Source organism: Lissotriton helveticus, chromosome 9, assembly GCF_964261635.1.
Source record: "Lissotriton helveticus chromosome 9, aLisHel1.1, whole genome shotgun sequence".
Lineage (NCBI taxonomy): Eukaryota > Metazoa > Chordata > Amphibia > Caudata > Salamandridae > Lissotriton > Lissotriton helveticus.
The window spans coordinates 537,821,812-537,847,919 of NC_136070.1; the positions used below are offsets into that span (position 1 = coordinate 537,821,812).

A 26,108-nucleotide genomic window follows, 5' to 3' on the forward strand; every position below is an offset into this window, starting at 1 on the left:
CCCCTTTATGCCTTACAGAACCCCTGACTGACGGGCGCTATATACATTCGACAGGCGGAGTTTTAGGAGTAGGCAGCTGTACTCGGAGCTCTGCTACTTCTGTCTGCCCGTGCCGAGGCAGAGCTGAGAAGCCTCTCTCTCCCTGAGGGGGCGCGGCTGTAGACGAGCAGTCTGAGCTGGCCAATAGGGCAGAGCGCCGGAGATTGCCGAAGAGCAAGGGGTAAACGACTTCAGTTGGATAACAAGTACTACACAACAACGCACACTGCGCAGACTCCTTGTGCTTGTCACGTTACGTTCAACCGGCGACAGGCAGTTCCTGTAATGGAAAATGGGACGCTTGCGGGAAGGTCGAATGTATAACATCCGGAGCTTATAGGAAGAGTGCCCGCACGTTGTGACTGCCTCAGCCACCAGTACTTCTAAGCAGAAGGGCTGCACGTGAGTCCGTTTATTCTGCTTAAAACACGGCGGCGAGGCATTAGAAATGTAGTGCTTTACTGGTGAAAAAAGGGTGAAGTCGTCTCGACTCCCTGCGTTGTACGTCATTGAATTAAAAACACTAAAACTAGTGAACACTCCCAGAGTTTTGAAGAGATGCAACACCTATAGGGGAATTGTACATTACCTAGAGCGCACGGATTAAAAACATTACCGAGAAGGTTGGCACAGGTCTAAAGCACAGGTCTCTAAGGGGAGCGCCGAGCAAGGGATTTGGCTAGTATTATGAAAGATCTCAAACTGAGCCATCAATAGGATTATGTGACATCTGTGGAAGTTTAAATAAAATCACAAAAATCGCGTGCTATAAGTTATGTTTATTACATATTATGTACACATCAAGACTTTACAATGAAAGCATTTTTGAACAGCTATGTATTGCATAAGTAATGTAAAAAAAGCGCAACACATTTCCATTACGGAAAAAGTGCTTTCCATGCAGTTATCCAAAACAGTGCTTAAAATCCTAAATTCAAAACAAGTTCCTGAATGCTGTGTGGTGTTTCTTAAAATGCAGATTGGCTCAATTTATCTCTTCCCTTGCTGTTCCCAGAGAGTGGCATGACCTAATACAGTGATTCTTAATCTGTAGTCTGCGGAACCCTGCAGGTCCTCAGGGAGTCAGTGTCTGTTTAAAAAATTGAATACTTTTAGCAGAATAGTAAAGTATGCACAAAAAAGCACATTTGTAAAATGAAAATTCTAGTCAATCTGTAAATGTGAAGGATTTAGAAATTCGAGGGCAAACATTAAGTTAAGATCCCTAGCTTGATTCATGGAAGCAAGGCAAGTACAACAAACAGAATCTAGTTTGGGCGATTGGTAGCCTCAGATGAAGCACAGGCATGCGCCAACAAAAAGAGAGAATGCATTTAGAACAAAAAAGAGAAAGTGATATGCTAGAGTCTAGTATATAATATTTATTTTCAGAAATGAACCCAAATATTGAAAAGTTCCAACTGTAAAGTGTGTGTTACCACCAATAATGACACGCCACACGTGTTGCTGGAAACGCTTATTTAATTATCTAGTTCCCTTAAAGAGCGCCGAGCCGATGCGCACTCGGTAACAGCTTTCGCGCCTCTGATGTCCCGATGCGCGCGCAGCCGCCAACATGGCCGCCGGCACGTGACATGCAACCACTAGAGCACGACACCACATATCTCCCCTTTTTCCAAACAATGAAACGTTAACTTACAGTACGCTGCTCATGTCAAAGTCTCGAAACCTTTCCGGTCTCACCACGGCTCTCCCCCTCCGGGTCAGTCTTACCGGGGTGGACGGAGTCTCTTTCTCTTGAGTCTCTACGTCACCCCCTTTCACCTCTCAGCGCAGCCGCGCTCTCATCTTGTCTACTCATGTCCATGTCCTTCACAGTTCCCTGACTGCCATCGTTATCTCTCTCCTCGTGCTGTTCTCCTCTTCTCTCGTTCAACTCCACCTCCGCTTGTTCCTGCTCTACATTGGATTCCTCCACGTCTTCTAGCTCTGCTCCTCCTTGGCTCCATTGTAAGACTTTGTTGCATCTTGCCATGCGATCTTGGGACCACACGTTTCCGTCGCTTAACAGAGCCGCTCTGTCGTACACCTCCTTGACTTGCATAGGTTTACTGTACTTACTGTCCCCCTTCCTTTGTAACGTTGCCAACATTACTCGCACCCACTCGCCTTTTTCCAGTTCTGTCTTCTTCACGTTTCTGAGGTTGTTGTAGTATTTGGCATAGATGGCCTGTGCCTTTTCCAAGTTGGCTTGTACCACTGCTGGGGACCACTTGCTCGTTATCGTTTTCTCCTTCCATACACAATTGTCCCGAGTGAATGGTTCACGACCCCTCAGTATTTGGAAGGGGCTATATCCTGTCCCTGTGGGGGTGATTCTGTACGCCCACACCATGTGCCATATCTCCTTTTCCCAGTCTTTGTTGCTGGAGATCGCTGCTTGCACTGACCCCATCACAACTCTATTGAAGCGCTCTACCAGCCCATTTCCGGCCGGATTGTATACGGAAGTATGTTTGGTGAGGATGCCATTCCTCTGCATGAAGTTGCTCCACTTGTCGGAGGTAAATTGGGGGCCATTATCACTCAGGATTGATTTGGGGATACCCTCTCTCACGAAAGTGTCGGACAGGAACTTTAGGATGGTCTCTGTATCCATCGCCTCGCCCACTTTTACCTCTTTTTCATTTTGAATACCGGTCAATGAGGACACATACGTATTTTTGAATACCTTTTTCATCTAGAATCGGGCCCAAGATATCTATAGACAACTCTTCCCACGGATTCTGCGGGGGGTCACATTTTCCCAATGCTGGGCGTAGAGGTTTGAGTGTCTTATCTGCTCCTTGGCACTGTAAGCAGTCTCTGACGTGTCTCTCAGCCTGTAGGTCCATACCTGGCCACCAGTAATTTTGCTGGGTCCTCAATTTCATCTTTCCAATCCCCAAGTGGCCTTCATGGAGCATGCTCAGTAACTTGGGAATGATGTTTGCCGGGGGGATGACCTTATCTCCCCTGTACACGAACACTCCTTGGTCATCCATCGATAACTCTTCCCTGATCTCATAGTATGGTTTTAGGTTCTCGCTGGTTTGTCTTTTGTCCGGCCAGCCCTTTGTGATGTACTCTTTCACCTCCTGTATGGTCTGGTCTTCACCATAAGCTTCTTTCCACTCCTGATTGCCGATGACTCTTTCTTGGTCCTCCGTGAGCGCCACCAGCTCTTCCATCCCCGATTGGTCTTCTTCACTCTGTTCCATGGCCGCTGCTCTGCTTAAGTAGTCTGCCACTCTGTTCCGGCTGCCTGGGATGTATTCTACATCATATCTGAATTCTAGTAATTTCAGGGTCATCTTCGAGATCCTAGGCGTAGCACTGGCATGTCCGCTGGATGTTAGTACCTTCAGTAAGGGTTTGTGATCCGTTTTCAACTGGAACCGTGTGCCCCACAGGAATGGCCTGAACCTTGTCATTGCCCACACGACTGCCAGCATCTCTTTTTCTATGACGCTGTATTTCCTTTCGGTGTCGCTCAGTGTGCGGGATGCAAAGCTAAGTGTCTCCATCCTTCCTTGCCCTCGGTCCTGCATCAATACAGCGCCCAGCCCCTTATCGCTGGCGTCCGTTGTAAGTACTGTCTTTCCCTGGGGGTCGTATCCCTGGAGTGGCACTGCTCCTACCACATCCTTTTTGATGACGTCAAATTCTCCTTGGGCTTCCTCCGTCCACCGAAACACAGAACTTTCTCTCGTCAGCTGCCTCATGTGATGTGTCTTGGTGGCGAAGTGCTGCACAAACTTACTGTAATACTCCGCCATACCTAAGAATGACCTGACCTCCTCTTTGTTGGTGGGTGGTGGTGCTTCACGAATTGCCTTTACGTTCTCTGCTTTTGGGGTGATTCCTCGCACCCCGATCTCGTGTCCTAGGTAGGTCACCGACTCCATGCCTAGCCGGCACTTGGCCCATTCCGCTGTGAGGCCCTTAACATCTAGGATCTTCAGTACTTTGTCGAGTTTTGCGTCGTGGTCTATTTTGTCTCGCCCCATTACCAGGATGTCGTCTTGAAAATACTGGATGCCATCCATGTTTTTAAACAGTTGGTGCATCAGCTTCTGAAACACCGCGGCCGCCGAGGCCAGTCCGAACGGCATGCGGCAGAACTGATAGCACCCAAATGGGGCGATGAAGGATATTAATTTCCTACTTTCTGGGTGCAGTGCAATTTGATGGTAAGCTGAGGTCAAGTCTATGGTGGAGTACCACTTGATTCCTCTGGTCTTGGCCAACATTTCTTCAATTCTAGGTAACGGGAACTTCTCCACCACAATGTTCTTGTTCAATTTGCGTAGGTCAACACATAGCCTGACCTTCCCACTGGGTTTCATGACTACCACCAATGGTGCGAGCCACTCCGCGCACGTGATTGGTTCAATGATTCCTTTTTTTTCTAAGTCCTGTAGTTCCTCCTGTACTGCGTCTCTCACTGCTATGGGCACATTTCTCACCTTATGGGCGACTGGTACGGCCTCCTCCTTTAGGACTATCTTGTGTGAGAATTTCTCCAGCCTTCCCACCGTGCCTCCGAATACTTTGGGGTACTCTCTCTTCCATTTGTCCAGGTCTGGCCACACTTCAAGTTCAGTGAGTAGTATCTGCTCCTTTCCACCCGGATCCAGTTTGATGCCTAGGTCGCCTTGGTCCAGCCATCCTAGCACCGATGGCCCTTTCTCCGATATGTATAGCTTGCAGAATGCGGAGCGGCCTCTGAACTCAAACTTCAAAGGCCTCAATCCGACCATGGGTATACGGTCCCCATTATATGTGACTGGTCGGATGTCCAGTTTTTCCAATTCCGGGCCTAAATGTGGCTTAAAAGTTTCATTCCATACTGCTCTCTGGACGATGGTGTAGGGCGAGCCTGTGTGTGCCACTACGCTTATCGGTACTCCCCCAATTGTCATTTCCAGTACTGGTTTGGTCGTTCTTCTGCCCTCCACACTTAACACTTGGTCATATATGCAAAGTACGGTGACGACTTCTTCCTCTGTGCCTTCCCGTTGATCTTCACGATCTTGGTCTATGTATTTTACCATGCTCTTGGAAGATTTCCTCCGGCACACCTTCTCATAATGGCCTACAATGCCACAGTACATACATTTGGCGCGGAACGCTGGGCACTTCCTGTCGTGCGCTCCATGGGACCAGCTCCCACATCTATAACACGTTTTCTTGCTGCTCCCCGTCTGCTTTCCTGGAGGGCCAGGGTTGCCTAGCCATTTGTTGGTTCCTTTCGCCAATGATCCCTTGTACTTGTAGTCTCTGCGGGGCCCCTCGTCGTCGACTTTGTTCACCATGGGGCTGGATGTCGTCTCTTTCTTTGTCGCTTCTGCGCACCTGCGCGCCAATTCTGCCCTCTTGACTATCACCATCACCTCCTTCAGCGTGGTCTCCCCACTGGCCCACAGCTTGTCCTGCACTGCCGTGCTCGTGGTGTGCATCACTATTTGGTCCTTGATGAATTCTTCTTCGAATGTGTCATATTTGCATGTGGCCGCTAGTTTCTTCAGAGCCGCCACGTATTCCTCTACCGACTCTCCTGGACGTTGTTTCCATTGCTGGAAGTTGAATCTATCCACCGATACACACACTGCTGGCCTGTAGTGTTCGTTCAAGTCGTCAATGGCGTGGGCATACACATCATCATCTGTGCTTCCTCGTTGTTTGTGCACTAAGCTCTTGTAAATTCTGAGCCCTTCTGGGCCTAGGTTAAGTAGTAGGATGCGCTTCTTCCTCTTGCTGTTGAACTTTTCTTCATTTTCATCTTCAAGTACTTCTATGAAATTGTCAATGTAGTCCCTCCAATCTTCCCACTTCATGAGTGGCTCTCCTGGTTTAGGCACTTTTTTGCCTATACATTCCTTTCAGTGAGTTATGCACCCGCTCTAGAGATCTGTCTGTAACCTATACGACATGCATGCTTAAACTGTTCATGTTCTTTGAGTGATTTTTGTAATAGTCATTCCCTTCTACACGGAATGGACCATTGCATTTGCTGCCTTCCTTGAGACAGAGAAGATTGCCTTGCTACTGCAAGGCTGTACCTTTTGTGTGAGGAAGAAAGCATGCACTCTTGATGCCTGACTTCCATGTGTCATGTGATAAGAGAAGCTTGTGCTACCCTAGCTATACCCTCCCCTTTGAAGGAGGAAAGCTTGCACTTTTTCTATCAAGGTGTACCTTCCTCTTTGAAAAATGAATGCTGCCACACGGTTGCACCATCTTATAAAAAACAGGATATATTGAATGTGTGTGTATAACATGCTTGCTCTATGTACCAGGGACTATTTCACAATATCTGATGCCTAGGGTTCTGAGCAAGGGGGCCACTGTAGGAATAATATTCATTTGCTAAAACATGTCTACAGAAAAGAAAAGCATGTCTGTTGCTCAGCTCTCCTATTTTTAATCGTGTAAAAGGGAGTCACCAGTGAAAACCATTGTTAGCTCATCCACATACTATTGTAATATTGGTATTGATAGAGCGCGCAGGTCACCCGACTATAAATGTTACCATATACATACTTGGGCCCATAAATTTAATACACCAGTATTTCTTAATCGGGTAACCTACACTCTACTACCAATAATCCTAAAGACTACTAACTAATTCCTATACCGTGGACTTACCAATCCTTGTCCTTGGCACCTATGAACACAATGGATCAGGGAGCTAGCTGCAAAGATAAGCAGTCTAAAATAACATTTATAACATTTGCACTCTTTATTAATAACCACAGACTCTGGAAGTTTTGAAAACCTTTATCTAGTTATCTTCAAAATCGGAAAGCATAAGATTTACAGCAAGTAAGCTATCAATAATCAGAATCATGGAAAGTGTATAGCCATGTAACAGAAATATAATGCCAACCATTTAGAGTTTATAGGGAGGTAAGAAAAAGAGCATACTAAGAATAACCATATAGGACTAGACTTGAAATTGTATTTTCTAAAGGATGGGAAAAATAAGGAACATACTAATAATCACATTTGAGTGCTACTATAAAGGTGGATGAGAAAAAGGAACTTGTTTTGAAATGACCTATTTAAATAATTCAGTAGGGAAGGTAAGAAATGGAACACGCTAAATAACATCTATATTTTTATAAACAGCATTTCGCAATTACCAATAAAGGATGGGAAAAAATGGAACATGCTAATAAACTGCTAAAATGTGTGACGTTTACTATTTGTCAGAAAAGGAAGGGTAAGGAAAGGAACAATATGCAATTAAGACTTTAACTATTTCAAGAAAGGTAAGAAGAGAACACAACTGTTTTCCCTCATAGATTTATATTTACCTAGAACGGTGTGGAGACGAACCCTGGCCACGGGTCAGTTAAGGACAGAAAGAAAACCCTCAAGGAATGCAGTTGCCAGTAGGCCAGCAGGTGCAGAATGGAAACCCAGGATAGGAAAACCAGATTAGGATCAGGAAAGGACCACCAAGTTGAGACCAGCACCCGCAGTTCAGTTGCAACGCCTGCACTACACCCTTTCTGCAGCTATCAGTCAAAACCCTGATTGGGTTATCGAATTTCCCAGCAAAGTGCTTCGCCAGCACTTAAGGTTCCCAAAACCCTGATTGGGTCTGTGAGTCTGTCTGACAGAGTGCTCCGCAGCACCTCTGTTTCTCGATCAGCTATTGAGTGCGTTGGGTCAGTGACAGGTCAGCTATTCGGACAAGTCGGACAATTTCTCTAGCTAAACCTAGGCTAATTATACTGTTTTTCAGGTCAGTGTACCACCCCCCAATGTTGCAAGTGTAAGGATCCCCAATTTCGATTGGACAAAAGAAAGGACAGGTCATCACACCACCTAGGATTTGACTTTCTCAAGCTCATAATTTGCATTTTGCGAATACGCCCATCGAACTTCAGGTTCTCATGATGTCTTCATTTGTACAACAATACATGTTCTATTTACAAATACATTGTATTCATCTAGAGTTCGTAAGGTGAAGTTCTCATGAGTATCTTCTCAGTCAGTCAGCTCCTTGGCAATATTTCAAAGGTCATCTGCTTCGGGAGACTCGCAGATCTCGCGCAGACTCAGTTTCAAGTAAGATGGAGTGCAGCAGGGACAGTGGGCCATATTTCGTAATATATCATAAAACAGAAAATAAATAGTTTTAGAACACAGAAAAAAATGAATGCACTGTACACCATGAACTTCTACTCTATACCCATTACTTTATTATATACTATAGCATTAGGATTTAGCAGAACAAACAGCATAGCAAAAGCAGCAGTGCAGGCTTCAGGCATGTGAGAACACAGAACAGCCATTTTAGCTCTAATGCGCAAGTGCAAACTAGTTCCCTCCAGAACTGCGAGTACGTCACGTCACATGGGTATGACCGACGCATGCGCAGTAGAAATTCCCGCGTAGCAGCAGCCATCTTAGGTTGCAAGCGTATTAGGATTATTAAACACATAGGCAAGCGTCACTCGGATGCCCCGTGTAAAGGAAAAATAAGAGTTTAGTAAGACAAACATATTGATTAGTTCAATTAATGTTATTTGAGGTTCATGAGTACAAGCAAGGCGCTTTACGTGCGAATCCTTGCTCCATCAGTATGATAGTTTAACAGCAGGTATTTAGACTGAAAGGACATCACTGCAACCAAACTAGGCACCGTGTAGCTAGGAGACGTATAAGCAGTGAACAGTAGTGCTCTTGAATGCTTCCCAATGCTAGATGCAGAACCTACTGATGAACCATAACACACTAGGTAGGAGAGGGTTCAGCTTCTTATGTAGGCACAAGAATATATTCTAATTCCATAAGAGATTTGGCTGTTTCTGTAGGTTATGTTTACAAAGAGTGTGCAATAGTTTATCTCCTCTTTCCCTGTCTTTAGGATTTTAGCTACCAGAGCGATCCCTATTTTGTATGTTTGAGATTAATGTGTTATTGCTACTGTCACCTGTCCTTTACTCTGCTCCTAAAAATTTGCATTACTCAAAACGGAAAACGACCTGTACAACGCAGTCGTTACACTGCGGTATGTTTACGTTGCGGGAGTTACAACGCAAGTCGTTACAACAACTTGCGCTGGCTGGCGCTCTAAGCTAAGGAATAGTATGACTTACTATTCCAACACCTTCCCTACTGTTACGTAGGCTGGAGTTGGAATAGTAAATCATACTATTCCTAAGTCCAGCGCCCTCCAGCGCAAGTCGTTGTAACGACTTGCGTTGTAACAAACGCGATGTGAAGTACCGCGTTGTGAATGTATGCGTTGTAACATCATACATTCCTCAAAACAATTTGCATTGATGATGCTTGTTTTAATGCATTTCACTGAAACAGTAAACCCTCAAACACGAGACTAGAGTTTACTTCTGTGGTTTTGCAAAGCTAGCTGTTTTTAGAGAGGGGTTGACAACTTTGTAAAATTTTCAAACATCGTTGACAAGTCCCTCCATTTAATTTATAACACCCTCAGCCGATTTCGGTATTTTAGCCAACAAAACCTTGCTTGCGTTTCTAAACCAGTATTAAGAGCAAAACTACAAGCCCCACAATTCAGTATGCTGTTAGCTGAACAACAGTATCATATGTCATAGTGCCTTAAGTTATAGTTACTTAAATTTCAAATTTATGCACTACTAGTTATAACTTTAATTTATAATTTAAGCACCACCTTCAATTTGCTACAAGTCGCGCACCTCTGTAAAAAGTCTTATCACCTCACTCGCCACTTTACATTAATTGTAACTGGCCACTCTACTATGTACTGTATTCTCTGAAATAGTCATTTCAGATGTTGTAAGTGTTTTTTTTAGTGCTATAATTTCACATGCTATACGTCATGTAATATGGGTCTAGGGATGCGAAATTTTTATAACGCTACGCCCAGGACTTTTGTTTGGGGTCAAGGGCAACACGTTTTAATGTGTATTTTGTCCTTGACACAAGTAGGCCTAACCACTTACAGCACAAACTCTTTGGCTGCCAGTTTACAGTAACACATTATGGATCAGGAACCGCAATGTCTGCAGTTAAGGTAATATTTTTGTCCATGTGTTAATGCTGTTCAAACTTGCATTTATGGTTTATTAATGCAAAGCCTTTATAATTAGGGAATGTTGTAAACTCGTACTGCACTACTGACAGCAGTTCTGGTATAAACTTGTACACACGTTTTCAAAGCTTAGCAGTATGAGGCTATGTGTAATGCTCCCAGAATGCTCTACGGTTAGATAAATATATTTGTAGAACCTTGACAGCAAGATTCTTTGCTTCAAAATAAAATGTTCACCAAAAATGAAACTAGGAAAAAACATTTAGCTAAACTACTGTAAAATGTTAAGTGCCATTTCTCTGCTACGTCATTTATAAAATGTGTTGAAGCATGCTAGTATTTACAAAAAATATTTCTAATGGACAATCTGTGAAACCATTTTCAACAAGATGATAAAAATAAACCAGCATTGGCAAAGTCAGTGGGCCTAAAATTGGTGGTCAGCTTTTTGGTTTTGTCAATGCGTGTCTTGTTTTGGCATGGTTTTTGTAAAACCATACTGGTACGGAAGCTGCCGGGCCCTCGCAATTATCACAAGCATTGGCAAAGAGAAAACAAAATATGGTCTCAAAAAGCACACATTGCCACATTACTTCCTGGCAAGGAACAAAACTACTTTGTGGGCCAATATGCTTCTTGTGAAAGAGCAGAATGCTGTCACTGACAGCGGATCGAGAGAATAGAAATATAACTTTAATAAATACAAAAGGTCCTGGCAAATGCCAGACCAAATTAGGGGCCCATTATTAAAGAAATCTCAATAGTGCACCCATGGTATATGTCTTTGCATTAGTGCAGGTTCACGGCTTTCGTGAATTTACAGTAATTTACAGAAGTAGGTTGAGAAGTCGTAGTCCTAGGAAATATTTGGGAACTGCATTTTAGCATGACCATACATGCATGAATAGATTTGCTCCTGTTTTACGTCTGCCATTGTCAGGAGTAAATTTCCAACCTTTCTCAGTATGGGAAAAGATTAGCGTAGAGCTGGTGAAAACCCTTGAAACATGCAAGTTAGTAAGTTTGCACAGACTCAAAAGGGCATTACAATCCTAGAACTATCGCTTAACACTACCTTCAGCCCTAGTATGTATATCAGCCAAAAGGTGACAAAATAAGGGACATTGCTAGTATTCAAACACTACCATGGTATGAGCCCTGGCATGGTTTTAGAGGCTATATCAGACCTCTTCTATAATGAGATTGGTGCCATAATTTGTCACTACACTACATGGCATGTAAGGGACAAGTGGAGTTTTTTACAGGGCAAGTAGATTTATGAAGCAACCTGCCCCATGGACAGGTAGATATTTTATTAAATTCTACACCCCTAAAGATGGTTGATTTTGGAGGTGGTTCACTGCCTTTGTTTTTTGCAGATGACACTTTGTTGCTTTCCAAAACACACATGGGCCTCCAGACGCTTATGGATAGGTTCTTACTTTTTTGAAACATGTATGGGCTAGAGATAAACGGTCTAAAGACCAAATTCATGTTTTACTTTAATAAGAAGCAATTGGGTGGTGCTGTTGGATTAGGCAGCGCCCCGCTTGAGAGAGTATTGGAATTAAACTGTTTGGGGATCAGACTGTTGAATAAGCAGTCCTGGGAACCCCAAATCAAAAAGAGACACTCATTAATCAATCATAGAGTATTTGCCATCTTGAGGTTTACCAAAAGGAATCCATCCTACCCGATCTCACCTGTGATATAGATTCTTAAAGCCCTAGTCAAGAGCGCCGCATTGTACGGCTCTGAGCTGTGGCGTCATAGCGACTGCACGCTTTTTGGAGTGGGTGAAAGTGACTTCATAAGGGCGGTTTCCTGTCTGGGCTGAGGGACTCCACTCCTACCTTTAAGACTGGACCTCGTCTGTTAGCCAATCACGGAGGAGGCATGATTGTAACCCTTATTGTAATGGATTAGGGTAGTGGTCTTTAAACCTTTTGATGCCGAGACCCCTCATCAAAATGTTTTAGGCGTAAGGACCCCCTCCCGACAAAAAATCCTAGAACCTGGTACTTCTTAACATTGACAACCATACATGTTCTCCAGAGGAACAGTCAATCTGTGGTTGCACCTCATAAGTACCAGTTTAACACCCAAATATTGCAATAAGCCACAAAAAGGTGGCCAGTACATCTTCACAAACAGCCTTCTCCAGAGTGGCAAAACCTGTTGCTCCCTTTAGTAACATTTGAATGTTCTGAGTAAATAATTTTGTTTTGTTAAAATCAGCAGATTATGTTGCAGGTGATGGATTATGTGGCAAATGCAGCAAATCTATAATTATTCTAAAATCTCTGCGGCCGCACAATCACATAATTCCAGTGGCTCTTGGTATAACAGCTGTAAAGCATGGACTGAAACTTTATTGCATGGCATTAGAGGAAAACCATACTATATTTTATGGGATGCTGACAGCTTGGCATTTACAGCTGCATGTAACTGGAGGTAGCTGACCATCATTCATCATAATTAAAACATACATATGTTTTTTAGGTCTTCCACTGTCAGGAAGCTACATATCAAATAACGGCCAGCTTCAATGAAAAATAAATGCATTTAAAAAAGTTGTCACTCAGTGGGAAATGCTATAATATTATGAGACCTCTATTAGTTAATGCACTGCAGAAGTCTTTGTGAAACCAGAGAGCCAAAGAATTAAATCATAGTTGGTGCAGTGGAGAATAGTGACCTGTGTATTTTTAGTGCGATGAGGTCACAGCCCGTGACAGAAAGCACTGTGAATATGTAAGTCTTTATTTTATACTTGCATTACACACAGTATCTGCTATCCTTCCGAAGCCAAATAACTGACTAACCTATCCACCATTGAAATTACTTTAATATTTCACTATACTAATTCAACACTAATCCTTTATGGGTCCCGGAATAGCGTGCTACTCGCCGCAAAAGCGCTTTGACGCCTCATCAGGGATAGTAAGCGCAAAATAAATGCATTTACAATACAATACAATACAGTACAAGATAGACCGCTACAAAACGTGCAAAATGTTTTACTACGAAATGGTGCTTCCAAAATATATGGGCTGCTTCCAAAACATAGGGGCTTATTTATAAGCCCCTTGCCCTGCCGGTGCGTCATTTTTAAGACGCTCTGGTTGCGTAGAGTGCAGACACATCTCTATGAGGCCACGCAAACTCACTTTGCGTGGCTTTTCATGGCCTCCTAGATATGGTGTAAAGCAACGCAGTGCAAGTCGATGCTTTGCCTTACACTGCATCGGAAGGTGGGGCCGTTCCATAGGCATTGCGGTGGGTTTTCCTTTGGATTTTCACACATTTCCAGATTTACAAGGATCTGTAAACCTAAGGATGCGTCAAAACTGTAAGCTGCCCCATGGGATGGCGCTACGAGAATAAATATCTTTATTTCGCCTCAATTGTTTCCTCTATGTGGAGCACACATAGAAAGAGAAAAAAGCCTCCATTGGTTGATTTTGCACAGGAAGGCCTGCCTTCTTGCACAAAAACAATCCAGCCAACAACGCAGACGCCCTTCTACCATGGTGCAAAGGTGCCTGCGTTTGAGCTAGGCACCTAATTGTGCTCCGGCAGAAAGGACAGGAGTGCACTGTATCTTATAAACACTGTCCATTCCTGCTCTTTTGAATTGGCATAGGGCAGCGTAGCAAAAATACTTACCATACCATTTCCTTGTACATAACGCCCATAGATTTTAGTAATATCCAGACCCTATGTAATGCAATTTATATTACATAACTGTCCCTTCAACACATTCTCAGGGATAGTAAGCACTATGTAAATACAAAGACAAATAAACACAAGGACTTCACAGCTCTACCACTCAAAAAGCTTCAATTGATTTGATCAATTAACTGCAACAGCACTCTCCTGCCCTGAGAAATCAAGCCAGGCAGACAGTTAAACTCACCTTTCTGCCATTGTGCTGCTGGCCTGAAAGTAATGCAAATGTACACAACAAGTTAATCTAAAAATTCTACATTTGAGCATATTAACTTGTACACATTTGCATTTCTTTCTGGCCAGCAGCACACTGGTAGAAATGCATGTTTAGTGGTCTGCCTGGCCTCGATTTCCCAGCACAGGAAAGCATTTTAACGAACTGTCTGGGCTGTTTTCTTTTAGCAAATGAAGTGTGTGATCCCGTTTCCATGCCACCACGGCCCACGTGGGGGTCGCGCCCCACAGATGGAAGACATTTGGATTAGGGTATGACTAATAGAGGCCACAAAGCCAAACAGAGAAGCCCTAAGTGAGGTCATTGCCTTAAAAAGTGTACATAAAATCCCTTGGCCTAGTGTATGTCAAACAGACCCTTAACAGTCTTGGAGTCTGTTGAGTGCACCCACAACCATTAACACCAAATCTAAAAGCGTTGTCAAGTGGGCATACTGAGCAAATATTATTACACTTAGCAGGTCCGCTGACGCAACAGGTAGCAGGACTAAAGCCTTACTTACACACAATAATGAATTTGAACTTCAGCACGTCCTGGATTACATTGATCCTCCCCAGGTATGTTCACTTTATTTGCAGTGTCATTATGGTGCCCTCCCTCTGGCTACCTAGATCTCACAATGGGCTTCCTCAACCGACAAGTGAATTCTTTGCCCGGTCTGTTCTATGGATGAGTTGGAGGAGCACGTCTATTTTTTTTGTATGGCATATTCCAGACTGAGGCTTAGGTGGATTGCCCCAATGTGTTGAGCTATGGGTCTAACTGTTCATATCAATTCACTAAGGACATGTAAATGGCACAACAGCTGGTTGTGGCCTTTGGAGTAGATAGATTAATGAAGTCTACATGGCCGAAGGACGAGAACATTTTATATTCAAATAGATCCTAGTGTTTGTTACAGGAAAGGTAGCTTTTTAATTTGCTTCATTTGTAAGCTCGAAATTTGAGTTTTTAGCAGAAGGATATTGCTGATTTGAACAATGCTGATATCTTATTTTTCATTGTTTTTAGCTTGATAATATATGTGTATGATTGTATTTGATGGGAAGGTTATAACTTTTGTACTTTGTCGATGAATTATTGATTTCGAACTGACAATACACTTGAAGAATAGATGGACATGAACTCGTTGGGACAGCTGATAAGGGGAAAACCAGCACAGTGTTGGCTGACACAGCTGTTTAAAATTTTTTCTGAAAACCTTTTCCCCGGAGAAAGCTGATATGAATCCAAAATCTTTTTGGGGATAAAGATATTGATATTATTGGTTATTTTTTGTGTCTCCTGGAATATTTGGGTAGAGAAATTTGCACCAAAGTGTACGTTGCTGTGAAAGGTAAAAATATTGTTGAGTGGAAATATCTAGCCAGGTTGGGCTTCTGTTGCGACTGGGGCATGAGCCTTGATAACATGCTTGTTTTATTTATGGATGATCACGAAGATGTCTTGCAGGCTATGGTTAAGAAATATCCTTATGTATTAAAAACTGAGATAGGTACTCTCTGGTCGTTTGAACACTGTATCAAGTGAAGTCCGAAGCCACACCTATAGTTCACAAAGTACCACCTGCACTCCTCAGTGACCTCAAAACCTTGCTTGATAGGCTTTGTGCGAATGGTGTAATTCAGAGCATTACCCAGTCTGAATTGGTTTCTCCCATTGTTTTAGCCAATAACAGAAGTGGGTTTTTGCGTTTGTTTTTTTGTATAAAAGTTTTTATTCATCTTTTTGACATGTAATGCACTCCCCCCCCCCCCCCCCCCCCCCCGAAGACCAAGTTCATTCATGATACAGATCCAGGTTAAACCAAATAAAAAACAAAAAAATCAAAGAGGGAGTAATACAAAAGTGTGAAGCCCAAAGAGCATATAAGAAACAGGCAGCGACATAAACACATTTGAATAAATTGATAGCTAGGCTTGAATTTTAGGTCCCTCTACTTCCTTCGAGGTACCCCCTGCAGCATACATACAGCCCCTAGGCGTGATCTTGTATCCACTGTAGCAGTGGTCCCCATATCCGCATGCCTCGTTTTCTTTTTTTTAGCCCTTTATTTTTGTATATGGCCACCTCCACACTACAGATTGCGAGTAATCTAGCCCTCCATTGCGTGAAGGCCAGTGGTTGTGGGTCCAGCCATGAGGAGGCTATACAAAGTCTGAGAGCCGCCATAGCTACAAAGATCAACCCCTGCTGGTGTATTGGCCGCTCGATTCCCGCCACTCCTAGCAATATTTCTTCAGATTAAATAGTAATTCTTAAATGGAATATCTCGGATAGAAATTTGGATATATTTATCCTCAGATTAGATAATGCAGAGCAAGTGGCAAACATATGAATAATATCAGCTTCAACCAGTGAGCAGCGCGGGTAAGTTGTTCCCTATCCTGTAGCCCATTTGGCAATTTTATAGGGGGTGTAATATAGGGCGAAGAATGTTTTATAAAATTGCGCTTGCAGTTTAATTGACATAAGACATGTTTGTGAGAGCTCCAGCGCACGTACGGGGTAACTTGCTGCACCGACAGATTAGCCTGCCACCTAACATAATGCTTATCTAAATCGTCCGGTAAAGGGCTATTAAAATTCTTATACATTTCCCCAATTCTAGGAGTTGTTTCCATACACAAATTATCTATTGCTGCATTAGTTTGCAATTTTACTCCCCCCCCCCCCATTTTCCTTGATAAAAAAATCCCTAATCTGTAAGTATTTAAAGAAATCCCTATGGCTGATGTTATAGTCGGTACGAAGCTCTGAGAAGCTTTTCACCCGATTTGAGGTTAAAAAACAACCCAGCTGACTAATCCCTGTCCTGATCCACCTAGACATGCATCCATCCTGGAAGATCTCTGGGAGATCGTTATTACCACTAACGGGGGTATAGCAAGAGTAACGCCCCAGCCCTAGCAGTTTGCGGATATTGATCCATACTTTACATATGCTGGAGATAGTCTTAAATTTTGTTTTCTTAAAATAATTGGCATTGACATGGCGCCATAAGCACCCATTGCTTCTATCCCCCAGTATCATTTCCTGTGGTGTTGGGATTGGGTGGTTACTAGGTTCATTAGCTATCAGATTCACACAATATTTGGCCACCGTTGCCCAGTAATAGATCCTAAAGTTTGGCATAGCTAACCCCCCTCTTTCTTTCGGTAGCATAATCCATTTGAGAGCCCTCCGAGGTCTCTTAAACCCCCATATAAATCTAGAAAACAGAGTTTCAATATTTTTAAAGTATTTCGGAGAGAACTCAAGACAAATTGTTGTAAAAAAATATAAAAATCTTGGTAAGAACAGCATTTTAATCATATTTCACCTGCCGCCAATGGTCAGATGTAAATTATCCAGTCTAATCAGTTCTTTTCTGGTGCGGCCTATTAATGGGTCAAGATTTATCTGCACAATATTATCTACCTTGGAGCTTATACTGACGCCAAGATAAACAGCATGCTCTACTACCCTATTATCCATCATCTCTATTTTATCATTGGTAACAATCTGGGTTTTCCCTATATTCAATTTATATCCGGAGTTGTTACCGAACCGCAGTGCCTCTTTCTCGACAATCTTATTAGCCTTGTTAGGAGCGGTGGTGACTAAAGCTATATCGTCCGCGTAAGCTAGGATTTTTGTTTCATGATTATTGATCAGAATAGGTGGCACTAGAGGATGGCTTTCAAGTTTGCGGATAATGTGATCGATATACACCGCAAATAAGAGAGGCGAGCAGGGGTACCCTTAACTGGTTCCCCTCGTAATCATAAAGCTCTCGGACATAGTCCCATTTATTGCAACTCTAGCGCTCGGGGTGACATAGAGTCCTTGAATGGCCTTAATAAATCCACTAGTTACTCCACAGTTAGACATAGCTGCCCATAAAAACTTCCAGGAGACCCTATCAAACGCTTTTTCCGCGTCCAGTAAGATAAGGGCCATAGGGTCTTCTGTTGTCTCTGCATGGTCAAATAGAGAAATCACTCTCTGTACATGATCGGTTGTCAATCTACCGGGGATAAACCCATGTTGATGGGTTGAGACAATCTTATGGATTATCGGTGCTAGTCGCCCAGCAAGGAGTTTGGAGTAAATCTTTGATTCCCTGTTAATCAAAGTTATAGGGCGATACGAGCCCATTTCCAAGGGATTTTTCTTTTTCTTCAAGAAGACCATAATCTTTGCAGTGGACCAAGATGGAGGTGGATTTCCACCCTGGGGTATAGATTTGAAGAGCTCCATCAAAATTGTTTTAAGTTGTTCTGCGAATTCTACAAAAAACTCTGTAGGAATCCCATCCACCCCTGCTGCTTTGCCCGCTGCCAATGATTTCAAGGATAGTAATATTTCATCCCAGCTAAGGGGGGAATCCAATCCATCTTGGTCCTCTTGCTCAAAGTGCACGCTCCAGTCTTGAGCTAGATATTCCCCCAGGTCCTCTTGGTCCCTTTCCGGCTCCTTATACAGTTCTGGGTAATACCTTTGAAAAGCCGCTCTGATTTCAGACGCCTCTAATCTCAGCACACCATCAGTATCTTTAATAGACTTGATCATATTAGCAGTCCTCTCCTCCCTTGTATGCACTGCTAGCTGGTGTCCCACTTGTTCGCTGAGTTCATACGATTTTTCTTTGTAAATCGTAGCTTTGGTGATGGCTTTCTCCGTAAAGATCTCGGATATCCTGTTTCTGGCGATGGCTACTTGCGCTAATTCATCCGTAGCCTGGCCTGTATGTGCGGCTATGATCAGGTCTGCCTCCGCTCTATTCAAGTTCTGTTGTAACGTGGCTAACTGCTGTTTACCTTTTCTATTTGTCCTGACTGAAAATTGAAGTATCTCCCCTCTGATGCCGGCCTTCATCGCATCCCATACTACCTCAATAGGTGCGCTACCCAGATTAATTTCTAAAAAAGATGGTAACCATTCTCTCATAAGTCGGCAGTACTCCTCATTTCTTAAAAAAGCTCTTTCAAAAGTCCAAGATCTCAAAGTGGGAGTGCCGCTACTGCATGCTATATTTAGTTCTAATGGGTTATGATCTGATAGTACCCTCGGGAGCTTCCTTACGGTGCAGCTGTCCCTGATTGAATTCGGGATGAGTATGTAATCCAGCCAGGCATGACGTGAGTGTGGGTGAGAAAAGTATGTGTATCCATGATCCCCGGGGTGCCCCAATTGCCATCCATCCGTCAGGCCATGTAACTCGCAAAGGTCTTTGAATGCCCTAAAGACTTTAGGTTTCCTCCCTTGGTATTTAAATTCGGGGCCCGAAGTCCAATCCCACGGTAGGTGGAGGTTGAGGTCGCCACATACATTTAGAGGTAAGGGCCAATGTACCAACTCATTGGAGATACTCAGCAGAATATCTGGGTCATCCCCCACATTCCCGTAAACTGTAGATACAGTCAATATGTTTTTCCCATTATTGTAGTGGCACTCTGTAATGGCCAATCTTCCAGATTTGTCTGCAAGTGATCTGAGAAATTGTAAGCCTCCCCCTTTCGCAAGGATGGCCACCCCCTTTGTACGTGTTCCCTGTGTGGAAGCGGTTATGAGTTGATACCCTAATGATTTTAACAGATGTTGTTGTCCACCCTCTATATGCGTCTCCTGTAAGCAGACTATATTGGCCTCCATAGCATGCAGTCCTTCAGCTACCGTTTGCCTCTTTTTTAACTCATTAAGGCCACAAATATTTAATGAAACAATTCTTAATCTTGCCATCCCCCTTGTTTACCATTCTTCGAGTTGTAGCCGTGATTGTTTTTTTTACCCTTATTCTAACCCTAGCAAATTTATATCCTTGTGGTTTATTAGCCCTGTTCCAGACCCTATATCTACCCTCTCGAGTGTATATCATCCCTTGGTCTTTCCACCTCCCTTCCCTCCGCTCCTCCCCCTTGACCCCCCACCCCACCCCTTACCACCCAATGAGGCGTCCTGGGTCCCAGAGTACCCAGGTGTGGGCATCCGTATAATCAGTGCGCTTCAGCTCGCCCTGTGGCCTGGCAATGTGTACACAAAATATAACGATTGGAGGGCGGTGGACGATCATTTGTGACATTAAACGTTTCTCTATACATTCACTCATAACCAAATATTAATATCAAAGTTTGATTAGCAAGATTTATTTTCCGCACCCGCCGCTCCTCCATATTGTGTCCCATGTTTTTACAAGTTCGTGCTTCTAAACTGCTTGCATATATGCACCGCAGTGTCAGTGTCTTAGTAGTTCTCCATTTTCTTTTGATTTAAAGATTTTTACTATTTGCCAGTATTTTGTTTTCTGTCTCTGAGATTTCTTTTAAGTAGGCCTCTGCCTGGATTTCGCTTGTGAAGCTTCTCGTTGTTCCCCTGAAGACTATTTTTAGGCGAGCTGGATTTTGCAGGAAGACTGTCACTCCGATTTTTTCGAAGGGAGTGAAAAGTTGTCGCATTCTCCACCTGCGTTCTACAGTGGCATGGGCATAATCCGGTCTAACAAAGAACATAAATCCCTTGTGTTCCCTTTTGCTTGTGAGCCTAGCCAGATTATAAATAGCTTCTCGTAGGAGGAAGTTTCCGAAGTGAATCAACATAGCCCTAGGATATTGACTTGGCTTGTCAGAGTGTTTCGGTAGCGTTAAAGGAAAGCGATGGGCACGATGTATTTCCCTGTCCATTTCCCAAGATTTGAGTTCCAGGAATGCTGATTTGAGAAGGATGGACATGAAGCCCCTTGGATCGTTTCCTTCTACGCCTTTGGGAATCCCAAGAAAACGCAGATTGTTTCTTCTGGCTCTGTTTTCTTGGTCTTCGACCTTTGACATTAAGGGCCAGATGTAGGAGCCCTAATACCGGTCGGAAACGGCCGATTTCGGCCGTTTCCGACCGGTATTAGGGTTTTCTAATGTAGGAGCATGCTTTACAGAATCGGTATTTTACAGAATCTGTATTTACAGATTCGGTAAAATTACCGAATCGGTAAATACAGACTCGGTAAAAATACTGATTCTGTAAAAGCACATGTAGGTAGCACATCTTTGAGTGCCGCAGGCCTTTCAGATTCGGTATTTTACCACCCAATCCAATTGGGTGGTAAAATACCGAATCCAGGTGTGCATGCACACCTAGCCATGTGACAGACAGACATGCCCTTAGGGCATTTCTGTGTGCCACATGGCTCACATGCCCGTCTTTGGGGGGCTAGAGGGTGTCAAAGTGACACCCCCTGCACCCTTGCTAAAATCGGAATTTACCGACTTTGTAATTACAGAATCGGTATTTCCCATTGATTCCTATGGGCTTCAAAGCCCATAGGAATCAATGGGCAATACCGATTCGGTATTTACAGAATCGGTAAATACCGAATCTTAAGGATTCGGTATTTACAGATTCTGAAATACCTACATCTCCCCCCTTCATATTTACCACTTCTTAAATACCGAATCGGTAAAATTCGGTATTTAAGAAGTGGTAAATAAGAATTACCTACATCGGGCCCCAAGTCTTTTATGATTCCGTCTTGTTCCTTTGCCTGAATTTGAAGTTTGCCACATCAGTCTCTAAATTTTCTGTGCGTGCTTCTACTGAGACCATTCTGTCTGAGATCTCGGAGCAGGTGTTGCCCACTTTATTAATAGCTCCTTCCAGTTTTTGAATAGCTGCATGGTTCCTTTGACTGTCCTTTTTTACATCTTTATGGAAGATCTTAATGGAGCTGAAGACTTCACTCAGTGAAGGCTCTACAGTCTTTCCCGAGCCACTTCTATTTCTATTTTTCCTTTGGTCACCCTCTGCGGATTCATCCATGATACACTGATTACGTTCTGGTTCACCAGTTAATTTTGAGTTTGAGCTTGTTCGTATTTGTTTTGTTCTTCCTATGGCTTGATCCGTGTTGCTCCCCGGGTCCGTAGTTTCTTAGTATATTAATTTACATTGTCTTTTGTGCCTTGTCCTCTTTTTTCCAGCTTTTTCTTAGGGGTCGTGCCGTGTCCCGATTCGCGTAATTTTCTAAATTCAGTGGAATCAGATACCTCCGGGATTGCTACATCTGGTTTTGGGCCTTCACTTGTTTCTCTAGCCTCACTTGCCTCGCTGGAAATAGAAACACCTGTTTCATATAAATCCGAGTCTGATTCCTCGGAGAGTGCATCATTTCCTGGTTGAAGTATTTTCCCCCGGGAGGATGTTTGTATCATTGGAGAAGGGTGGTCGTGATTCACCATACCTGATGGATACTTAGGGCGATTCTCACTTTGTCCAACTGTGGTTGTGGCTGCGCTAGACCATTCTTTTCCCGGGAATAGATCCAGAATAGATCCCGAATCGATCCCGAATCGGGACCCTGTGCAGTTTTTTCCCCCACATTGAACTGCTCCGTGCGCGAGGCAGAGCCATCACAGCTGGTTCCGCTTGCTACACCACCTTGATTTCTTTGTTCAGACAGAGTGATCTGTGGTTTTTCATTATTTGTGGTAGTACGTAGCCCGTCCTTGGCGAGTGGGCTGAATATATGAGAGATCATAGGCTGAGAAGCTACCGGCTGCCCGGAGGATTTGGCAGCTGCTTTCAAACTTTTGATTGTTTGTAATCGCTTTGCCTTTTTGGCCATTAACTCCACATTTTCGATATCTTCTGTATCCTTCCCCTTCTCTTTTCCTTTCCCTTTGTCCTTTTCCTTGTCCACGTTCTTTTCATTATTTTCAATATTTTTATTTTTTCCATCTTGGTTTTTAGTTCTCTCGTTGCCTTCATGTTTTTTCTCGTTATTCTCTTTAGCTTTAGACCCTCTGGTTTCAGGTCGTCTCTGCGTGCCCTTTGTCCTCTGTGGGCAGTGTATATTTTGTGTGCTTTTTATATTCTCCAGGCTCTCCATACACTCCAGGCTTTCAGGGGTCCGAATCTGAGTCTCTTGTGGGTCTTGTGTGTTTGATGCTTCTCCATCTTGGGTACATTCTAATAGCATTGGGTCGCTTGTCTGGTCCCCTAATCCACCTGATCCCGTATATCCTGCCATACCCAATGCCTGTGCTAGTGCTAGTACCTGTGCTAGTTCCTGTGCTCGTACTTGCGATCGTCTTTGATTCGGTATTGCTATTGCGATTGCGGTTGTGAGCAGTTTTTTTCGTGCTAGCTCTATTACAGTTTTAGTAGCTATTTTTATAGCAATCTGGGTTCTTTTGACCGCTCTTTTGACCGCTCTTATGCCTGTTCTTTTGGCCGATTTGACTGTCTCTCTGCCGCTCCCCACGGTGTCTGTACAATGAGAGCGTGCAGGACGATAGTCTAGATTGGTTACATGGAATCTTATCATACGATTCACAACACAATTCACACCAGGAACCTCCGTCGGCGCTTTAGATGGGGCTCCCAGCTTCATGCTGTTCTTTTCCCTCGCCTCAGACCGTGCCCATCTATTCTCTGCCTGCTAGACTGTTTGTCTGCTTGTCTGTCTGCTTGGGTCCCCCTTTGCCGCCTTTTCACCAATTCCACTGACTCTGCGGGTCGCCCGTAGCACTGTTCCGTTCCCCTGGCAATGCAGCGCGGGCCTTTTAAGCACGCCCTTACGGTGTTTGCAGATGACGGGATGACGAGACGGATGACGAGATGACGGATGACGAGGCTCGAAGAACCAGAGCCGGGTATCCGATCGAAGGTAGGAGACGTTCAGGGTGCGCGCTGGAATACAGGCTGAGTTAACAATACTGTTGCCGTCACTGTTGCAGGTTAGTAGCTAGAGTAAAAGCTACGGGTGGGTTACTATAGCAATGTTCAGCGCATTACACACAGCATTACAGGGCATTACTGGGCACACCATCAAAGAGAACTAAGAGAACTCCGAGATTGGCCGAACTGCTATGTGGAGCGGTTTCTCTATTTCTCTGCCGCAGCGCTCACCACTGATACAGCTGTTGAGAGTTGCTGAGTTGCCGCTGTGTCTCTACCTTTGAGGACCACCCCCCTGCACTCGGGGCACTGTCAGAAAGTCCAAAGGTGCAGGTGGAGGCAGAGACGACTGGAGTGCGAGACAAACTACAACTGTACAACTGTAAGCTTATTGCCGTCTAAATATTGTATGCAGTTACAGTTACTCACGGTTGTAGCTGCACGTCGAACTCAGCCCCAACTCAGACATCGGTTTAGTATTTGCAAAGAATGCCAAGAAACTCCAGGACTTCCATGCCCGGCTCAGTAACACACTAGCACGCAGGACGCAGGACGCAGGAACACCAGCACACAAGCACCCAGGTCTGTGTGATGCCCTGGCTTGAATGTTTTTTTTCTCTTGTATTTTTTTAGCCGCTATTGTTATTTCTCGATGCAGCAGGACCAGATTTGGGTTTTTTGGGGTATTTCAGTCATCACCTTCGCCTTTGCCACTCGGTCTGCTGTAGCGGATGGATTCTGTAGCTATACACCAGAGAAATTCGGCAGAAGTATCTTGTTGGCGTGCTATCCTCAGCTCACACCATTTACACCGCTTACACCAGCATCCCACATAAGCACATGGACACAATCCGATCCATAGACAAGGACTCACAGAGCGAGGCTTCTACGACCGCTCACACCGACGCCATCTTGCCTCTGACAGTTCTAGAATACTCCTAACGGACTATTGCGTTTGTGTGGACTTGTGTTCACTCAATCAGAATATTCTGGTTGATTGCCATCCTCTGCCCCACATACAAAAGATGCTGGCAAATGTTGGGGAGTTGAAATTATTTCCTACCATTGATCAGCATTTGGCTTACCACCAAATACCCCTTAGTGAGGAATCAGATGATCTTATGACTTTTACCTCGCTGTTTGGTGTCTACCAATGTTTGAGGCTTCCATTTGGACTGCCATCGACGTAAGCGTCTTTCAAAGGACTATGGTTAATTTCTTTGAGGAGTTGAAAAATGTACAAGCCTTCCAGGATGATATTCTTGTTTTCACGAACAATGAGCAGGAACATTTAGTGGTTCTGGGGAGTCTGCTGAAAGTCCTGCACAACAGAGGTATGACTGCAGAAGCCAATAAATGTAAGCCACTGGCTCAGCAGGTGAATTATTTAGGGCATACCATTTCAGCAGAAAGAATCAAGCCTAAGTTCTGTGATCTTGAGGCTATTCAGAAGGCTCCTCAGAAAACGATGCTCTGCACTCATTCCTGGGACTTTGCAAATACTACACATGCTTCGACACGATATGCATTGGTTGTACATCCTTTGAGATCCCTTCTGAAAAAGGGGGTTATGTTTGATTGGACTGAAGAGGTGTTTGAAGCATTTTAATTTGTTAAAGGGTTGGTGGTTAATGCTCCTTCTGTTAGTCCCTTTTTCCAGAAGGGAAATCCTTCATCACTGTAGATGCCAATTTGACAGGGATTGGCGCTGCTTTTGGGAAAATAGTTGGAGGGAAAGATATCACTGTTTCCTTTGCATTTAGGACATTCCAAGATGCAGAGATCAAATACAGCATCGTAGAGCTTTAGGCCTTAGTCTGTGTCTGGGCAGTTAAAAAATGTAAAATCTACATTTGTTTGTTCCTTTGTGGTCTATACTGATCATAAGCCTTTGGTTTATCTCTGCAGTGGCAATGACCTGGGAAAAGCTTCTGCCAGTGTTGTGAGGCTTTTTATCCAAGCTGCAAGAGTATTACAGTCAAGTGAAATGTATGCAAGGGGGGAAGAATCTTCGTGTAGATTGCCTCTCTCGCTTGCCTTTGCCGGACTCTTAGGCTTGTAGTCTGGGGTATGCTGAGTATAAGTGTGTGGTGGATACCATAGATGTTTTGCCATCAAAAGGGGTTACCTCAGAGAATGACTGGATGCCTGTGTCCTTGCAGGATGATGCTTTGCAAAAGGTCATAGTGGAAGGCTGGCCACCTGCTAAAGGCATCTATTGAATTGGGGATCTTTGCTCCAGTTTCCTCGGAGCTAACTTGTGAGAATGACATCTGTCTGCGAGCTGGTTGTTTTGGTCCTCCACTAGGTTTACGTGACAGGATTATTTGGGGTTGTCCATGAAGGACACATGGATATTTCTGCCACTTGTAAAAAAGTCAGAGAATTTTATTGATGGCC

General features: G+C 43.9%; 1 protein-coding gene across 1 annotated transcript in view; it reads left to right on the forward strand.

Annotated features, from left to right (window-relative positions):
• The first annotated feature begins 262 nt into the window (after window positions 1-262).
• COQ8B (coenzyme Q8B) overlaps window positions 263-26,108 on the forward strand; it is a 109,461-nt gene continuing 83,615 nt past the window's right edge. Inside the window, exon 1 of the mRNA XM_078660404.1 lies at window positions 263-441. The gene's annotated coding sequence lies outside the window, so the exon portion shown is untranslated. The remainder of the gene's footprint in view (window positions 442-26,108) is intronic.